Here is an 8,370-nt window from a genome sequence, read left to right on the forward strand (position 1 = left end):
TTTTTGGTATCACATCCAAGAAATTACTGACAAATCTAATATGATAAAGTTTTTGCCCTATGTTTTCTTCTTCTAAGAGTTTTATAGTTTTAGTTCTTACATTTAGGTCTTTGATCCATTTTGAATTAATTTTTGTATATGGTGTAAGATAAGGGTCCAACTTTATTCTTTTGCCTGTGTATATTATTTTCTTAGCACCATCTGTTGAAAAAACTGTCCCTTCCTCATTGAATAGTCTTGACACTCTTGTCAAAAATTATTTTACCATATATGATAGGGTTTAATTTCTTGGCTTGCTATTCATATATATGTCAGTCTTTATGCCAATATATACTGTTTTAATTACTATACCTTTGTAAATAAGTTTTTAAATCAGGAAGTATGATACCTCCAACTTTATTCTTCATTTTCAAAATGATTTTTGTTATTCGGGGTCCCTTCTATGTGAATTTTAGGACAAACTTTTCTCTTTCTTCCAAACTACCTTTGGAATTTCGATAAAGGTTTCATTAGTTTTGTAGGTTACTTTGGGTAGTATGGACATTTAAACAATATTAATTGTTAATATTTTTAACAATATTTAATAATATTAAGTCTCCACTCTGTGAACACATGATGTCTTTCCATTTATTTGTGTCTTTTAATTTCTTTCAGAATGTTTTATAGTCTTTGTGTATTAAGTTATATATGCATAAAATTTCTAAGGAAGGATAAACAAGAAACCAATAATAATTGTCACTGAGGTGGAAGTAGAGGATGGGAGCAGTGCAGATTGAGGTCTTTATATACTTGTACTTTCTTATAGTTTTCTTGCTTGTACCTTTTGAATCAGCGCCACAACCAGGGTGAGGTAAATGTGGCACATGGGGCACGAAATTTAGGGATTTTCTCACTCTCTCGGGTACCAAATCTGTCCTTTACACCTGAGAGTAAGCACCTCCTTAAATTTTGTGCTCTAGGCCCCAGCCTAGTCCCTGGACTCTCAGGATCATTTCCTAATAAATGACTCCCACACAATCCTCATCTCAGGCTCTGCTTCTGGGGAACCTGACCTAAGACACCCTCTAATCTCCGCTAAAAAGTCAAATCTTTACAGAGACTTCCCCTGACTCCCCCTTTCTACAGCAAGGGACTCCTAACATCTCCTATTCTCTATCACAAAATGCTGTTTATTTCCTTCATACAACTTATCTCAATTTCTAACTACTGTTCATTTACTTATTGTTGCTCTAATCACAAGGTTGTGCCCTCCATAAGCACTGGGACCCCTGACCTAGCCCAGTATCTGGTGTGTAGTAAGGACTTAGAATACAGTCATGTGCCACATAATGAAGTTTCAGTCAATTACGGACTACATATACAATGGTGGCCATAAGATTATAATGGAGCTGAAAATTTTCTATCGCCTAGGGACATCGTAGCCATCCTAACATCATAGCACAATGCATCACTCACATGTTCATGGTAATACTGGTGTAAAGAAACCTCCTGCCAGTCATATAAAAGTACAGCACATACAATTATACATAGTATATAATTCTTGATAAGGACAATAAACAACTATGTTACTGGCTTATGTATTTACTTTTAACCGTTATTTTAAAGTGTACTCTTTACTTATAAAACAAGTTTGCTGTAAAACAGTATGCCGTGCTACATGGGCAGCAGCCTCATACATCTCGTGTCTTGACTGCCTCATTTTCTTTTGTGCTTGATTTAATCTCATGCCGTTTTGTATGGCAACATGCTGTACAGGCTTGTAGCCCAAGAGCAATAGACTATACCATATAACCTAGGTGTGTAGTAGGTTATACTATCGAGGTTTGGTAAGTACACTCTATGATACTCTCACTATGACAAAATCACCTAACCATGATTGCCCAGAATGTATCCCCATCGTTAAGCTAATCATGATTGTATATTTGCTGAAGAAATATGTACATAAATTAATGGATTTATTCTCTAAATGTCAAAGTCCAAGGAAGATGGCTTTTTCATTGATAAAATTAAGATTCAATATTCAAGTCTCATAATAGCTTTACAATTAAGGGGATGTATTTTTAAATGTCTTTTTAAAAGTACAGTTACAGACAGTACTATGAGGGAAAATATTATTCCTGAAGCTCATTCCTTCTTGTCAAATTCACGCATCTGATCTGGCTCTGATTTAATCAGATTTAATCTTTGCTCCTGCTTTTTATTTTCATTTTTCTTTTTTCTTTTTTTTCCTGAAATATTCCTACATGTTTCCACGGGGTCATGTATTTTGTAACTATAGCTTAAATATCTGATTTCTTTCAAAATCTCTGGGCCAACAAATCTGTTTTGCCTTAGATAAGCTTCAGATTTGTAAAACAATGATATGATCTATGTGCCTAGGGAATCCCCTTCTTTCTGCCATACCCCTTATACAAAGACAACTTCCTACAAGTTTCTAGGAAACATGGACTCTTTTTTCCAAAATATTATGCAAGTACTAAGGACACCTTTTCCCCCTTCAAGGGCCTCTGAATGTTTGCAGACATTGGAGATTTCCACACTATTCTTTTATAGAAAGCAAGAGCCAGAGATTTGGGAGAGAAATAAGGTACTGAGAGCCCAGGGCCCAGGGCCCAGGGCCCAAGATACAATTGCACTTAGCAGAACATTTAAAGGGTGAAGCTCCTAGCAAAGTAGCTGCTCCCAACATGCAAAAGCTTTGCTGGTCCCCTGAGCCAAGAGAAAGGTACCCAGTGGGCCCTCTGTGTGTATCATTGTAGAGATGTGAGTTTTCCATAATGTGGCCTTTGCTCAGCTCTTCAAGGGCTGGCTCTAGAAGATGAGTCAACAAACTTCTTCTGTAAAAGGCCAGTAGTAAGTATAGTAAATATTTCGTTTACTTTATTTTTTTAATATATAAGTAAAAAATAGTAAATATTTTAGGCTTTGTGAGCCATATACACTCTCTGTTGTATCTTATTTGTTTGTTTTTTTTACAATCCTTTGTAAATGTAAAAATGATTCCTAGCTTGACAACTGTATGAAACAGACCATAGGCTGAATCTGAACCACTGACCAGAGTTTGCCAACCCCTGACCCAGAGAACAGGAAGAGAGAGAAGATACTAATCATGCTTCTTGTGGTTTCCTTTATAGTTTCTCATCTAAGTCTTTTTATCTGTCTTCTCCCTAATACTACTTATCCATTCATGGTGTGTCTCAGACCCTGTGTCTGGTACTTTAAATTCATTTCAGAATCCCACTGAACCATCCTTTGAGGTCAGTACTATTATTATCCTCATTTTCCAAATGGGAAAACTGAGGCTTAGAGAAGTTAAGTAACCTTCCCAAGATCACACTATAAGTCACAGCATCAAGAATGAAAATTAAGTCTGTCTGATTCCAAATCCCTCATTTGCTTGTTCCACTAGGACCTGGCAATGTAGCAATTCTGTGTATCTGCTTCTAATCCATCCTACACATTTTTTCCAATCAATCTTCCTAAAACATTAGTTTGATCATGGCATTTACCTTCTATTATTTACCCAACACAGCAAAAGCTCCTCTGTTTATCTTTTGATACGAACCCAATGGAAATTCTCAGATTTATTCCCATTCCCCTGTGTTTCTCCAATCCTTCAGTCCAGCTGAATTACTTTATTAGTTCTCCCATCAGGTGGCACAGCAGTTTTCCATTGCCACATTTTTCCTCATACCACCCCCTCTCCAAAAATGTCCCCCACCACCATCACCTCTCATCTCCACTTACCCACCTCCTGCCCTCTGAATCTGCTGTGTCAAACACCCTTAGGGTAAAAATGTGTGTGCGCGCACACACACACATACACACACACACACATATAATAGCTCATGGGAAAACGACAAAGTTACTCTGCAAAGTGCATTGTCACATGGTATCGATTATACATATCAAGTATAAAACTGAAAAAGATGTGGATATTTCAAAAAACAAATTTAAACAAAAGAGAAAAAGGCAAACAAAAAGGAGGTAGGAACTGAAATTGCATAAATGCTCATTAGAACAGGAGATTAGGTCAACCTCCAGACCCAATGATGAGAAGTGAAATAGGTCTGGGTTTAGAAGGACTGACGTGGATGGTCGGTTGCCACACTTTCCAGCTAAGGACTTTCCCTTCAGCAAATCATAAAGTGGTTTGCAAATCCTGATAGGTTTGTCCTTAATATTATCAAGTGGGTAAACTTTTTTTATTAGTTTCAAGTATATAGTACATTGATTAGACATTTAGATCATTTATAAAACGACCTCCCTAATTGCTCCTTCCTTCCTCTTCAAGTGGGTAAATTTTGTCTTTGGGGAAATTTTCTCAAATCACTTCTAATGTTTCATTCATTCATTCACTCATTCAAGAAACAGTTACTGAGTTCCTGCTAGGATCCAGGCAGTCTGTCAGGGCTGTAATGGTGATAAAACTAACATAGAGTTAATCCAACAGAGAGACTGGGCCTCACCGTGCAAAACAGAAGCAACAGCAACCATTTGTTAAATGCTCCCCATGTGCCTTCCATGCCAGAGATAGTAAAAGCTGGTTTTCTTTTGGTGGTTGTTTGAATCCCTTTCTCTATATGTTCTGTTCACCATAGTATATATAAAAGTGTCATAACAGTCTTCACCGGGCTACTTCTCCTGTGGATGTTTGCATTTTTAAACTCACCAGCCAGAGGAGCAACCTAAAAACGTTGGAATTTCAGCAGTGTGGCAGATAGGTGGGGGAGATATCTGGGGACAAAGATTCACCAAATAGTTGCTCTGAGAGATTGTGAGCCCAGTTCTATACACAGGGGTTGGTTTTTAAAAATTAACTTAAGAGTCCCACTTTTGCTGTGTTGGTTTTTGTTGCTATGTGATGGGTTCTTTCCTGAAACTCCTAGCTTCCCTCTGGGTTTGCGACTCTCCAAAACTCTCTACCTTAATTTGAAACAAGGAACCCAAAGAGGTATCCTGTGAATACTTCGTTACTTATAGGAAAATATGAATGCTTCAAAAATAAATACACTGCCAACATTTCAGAGCTGCAAAAGGTTGTACCTAGAACTGTCAAATGTCAAAAATAATTACCAGGCAGAACATTACTCACACATCTAGCGGGCATGATCAAAATTAATCCTTCCTGCCTTCATCTGTCCGGACAAAGTTAGGTGGGAAAGATGCCCAGCCTGGCGCCTTGAGGCCTCATGAATTTGGAGAGGGGGAGAGCCCTCGACCTAATTCTGGAACATTCTCTTTAGCTGTCAGGGGTAATTTTATATACCCACTGGTCAGCTGCTGTTTTTATTTGTGTGTTTGTTTTTATACACACATACATATATAATTTTGCATAAATGCACAGATGTTTGTACCAAACTTACCAGGGTTTTTAACCTTTTCATTGCAAAGTAAAATGTAATACAGATGTAGAAAACTATTCAAAACAAATGTAAATCTTAATGAATTATTATAACCACCAACCAGGTCAAGAAATAGAACCTTGTAGTCACCTTAGAAATCCCTGTCATAGGCTCCATTCCAACCACTACCTATTTCCTTCAAAAAGTACCATCATGGGGCCTTTTCTCTTTCTTTTTATTATTATTTACGCCTACAGCACCTGGTCTTCCTAGGTGGTCTCCCATCCAAATACTAACCAGGTCTGACCCTGCTTAGATTCCGAGATCAGACATCGGGCTTGTTCAGGGGGGCATGGCCATAGACCATGGTCTGTGGCTCCACTGGAGCACGAACCCAGGACCTTCTATGTGTAAAGCAGACATGCTAACCACTACCCTATGGAACCACATCCATGGGGCCTTTTATAATAATCCCTTCCTCGTATTTTTTATAGTTTTATCACACAAGTGTGAAATCCTAGACACTATAGCTTGGTCTTTCCCATTTAAAAAATATTTTAAAAGTCTTTATTTCTTCCCATCATTAAGTTCCCCTCCATCATTCCCTTTGCCTTTCACAATATCTATCAAAAACTCCAGCATGCTGTATTTAAGGGGTTTTTTTCCCAGTATATTTTATGCCCATCATCCCCCATGCTTTTTACCCCTACCCTCACCCATATCCCACAACTTCATCCCCTACTCTGCACCAAGTAACTCATGCTAACAACCACCTGTGTACCCTTCATTATTTTCTTCCATGCTCATATATCATAAATGCAGATGGTTTATTTGAGAGCTGAGCCCAGGAAGCAGGAGTCAGAAAGCAGAAGAATGAAACAAGAAAGAAAGATGGTGTTATCAAGCTGGACCCCGCTGTGGGCCCCTGGCTCAACTCTCAGAGGACCTGCAGAAACAATGTGTCAGAGCTCCCCCTTGAAGGAAGGGAGGCTAGAGCATTCGTTCCCCAACTCTCAAAACCTTTGGCTAGGGGCTGCCTGCTGGAGCGAGACACTCCTGTAGTGAGCCAAGTTCTCTCCTGGACTCTGGAGGCGGAACAACAGAGGGACACTGAGGCACACACATAAAGGAGTGTTGCCAGCATGCAGGTCATCATCATCTACCCCAGAGCCACCAAAATCACAGGAAGTCCACAGGGAAGTGACAGAAGCCACAGAGATCACCTGCTACTGCCCTTCCCAAACAAGCATTAATCTGGCTTCCCGAAACATATCCTTCTCCTTCCCAAATTCATCTCTAACTTCCCTGATTTTACCATGTAACTAATGCTTTTTCTTCTTTGTGTAATGACCACTCCCCTTCCACTTTAATCTGAGCCTTAAATAATCCTATCAATTTTCAAAGCCCTGCTCTGAATGTCGCCTTTGGGAGGCAGCATCATAGGAAGAGGGAGAGAGTTTGGACTTTGGAGTCCAGTGTTGGTGTCAAGTCCTGGCTCAGCCTCTTTCTGCTACATCAGAGACTTGCGGGGTTTCTCTGGGGTCTTCGCCAGGCTGACGCCCTCCCAGAGCACAGACACATGGGAGCCTGGCTTGGCTGGAGCCTCTGCTGAAGACAGCCACCCTCCTGCACCAAAGGTCTCCATGAAGCAAATGCCCAGAATTTTCCAGCCAATGACCTCTGCTGCCATGGAAACAAGAAAACACCTGCATAAACGAAAGCAGCAGAGGGTCTGAAGTAGCAAAACAGGCTTCGATAACTATATAAAACTGATCTTCTGCATGACCCTTTAGCCAGGTCCTCTGTCCCCCATAACCCCTCTAATTAGTCTTCTCTGAATCCTCTTTCTAGTCACTGTGGCCTGGGTCAGAGAGAGAGATTGAATTACCCAATAAAAGCAACCACCCAATCTATACAAAAGTCAGGTTCCTTCTAGAATACACTAGAAGATGAAACTTTTTCCCTCCACAGAAAATCAAAGGAGGGAGGGAGAAGGAAATAGTGCCCTTCACTCACAAAAGGGGAAACGTCTGTATCTGACAAGCTGGAGACGATTCAGGTATGTGCCATGACAGTCACATTGTGTAAATGTCATTTCCTACTCACCTCTGAGGCTAAAATATCAAAACCGACACTATCTCACCACTTGAGAGTTATTCCCTGCAAACTGACAATAAGTAATTTTATCATAAACAAGTTAGTACAAAAGTCCTCCCCTCCTAATTTAATTTCAGAAGAAACGATGCTAATCCTTTAATTATGCAGCATGTTTATCTGTCAAATTGAATTTCTGCTGAAAAGTACTTTGCTATCACAGAGGCTGCTGATAGCTATCTGCTCAAAGAATTCATAGCGTTACATAAAAATTCCCTTCTTAAAAAAAAAAAAAGAGTACAGAATTTAATTCTTTTAAGAAAGAAAGCACTATATAGACCTAATCATCATCAGCTTCCCCCCCTCACGCCAGCCTCCTGCTGGAGGAGCTGCAGGCAAAGCCTCTGGGAGCAGAGTCTCAATGCTGGCCTGCAGCTACCAAGGGTGTGTTTCAAGAAGGGTAAGTGAGAATTTAATTGAATGGGAGCCACAAATAAAGTCTCAGATCCAGCTGAGGCATCGCCTGCTTGAAGGACTGAAGAAGGAACTCCTCATGGTAAGGCTAATGTTGAATGGAAGATCCAGTATTAGCCCCGGACATGGGCAGCCGTGGTTTGGGGGAAGTGCCCTGGAAAGCTGGGGCAGGAGTCCTGGCTGTGCTATGTGGGAGCTATATGATGCTGGACCAATCCCAGAACCCTGATGAAGGTCACTTTTCAAAAATAGAAATAGCAACCCCTGCCTTACAAGACAGTTGCTAGAATTAATGAGATAGTGCATATGAAAACATTTTGCCAAATGTAAAATAAATATGTGATGGTAATGGAATATTAGCTGGTTGCTCAAGTGAGGAATGTCAGCTCGTTGATCCCAGCCCATTTCCAACACTACCAGACTCCCTAAGTCTTGTGGGAACTCCAAGCACAGGCAA

General features: G+C 40.0%; 1 pseudogene; it reads right to left on the reverse strand.

Annotated features, from left to right (window-relative positions):
- Nucleotides 1-5,593: 5,593 nt before the first annotated feature.
- Nucleotides 5,594-5,709, reverse strand: LOC120612985 (uncharacterized; annotated as a pseudogene).
- Nucleotides 5,710-8,370: the final 2,661 nt, after the last annotated feature.

The sequence above is a fragment of the Pteropus medius genome, unplaced genomic scaffold (assembly GCF_902729225.1).
Source record: "Pteropus medius unplaced genomic scaffold, Ma_sr-lr_union100, whole genome shotgun sequence".
Taxonomy (NCBI): Eukaryota; Metazoa; Chordata; class Mammalia; order Chiroptera; family Pteropodidae; genus Pteropus; species Pteropus medius.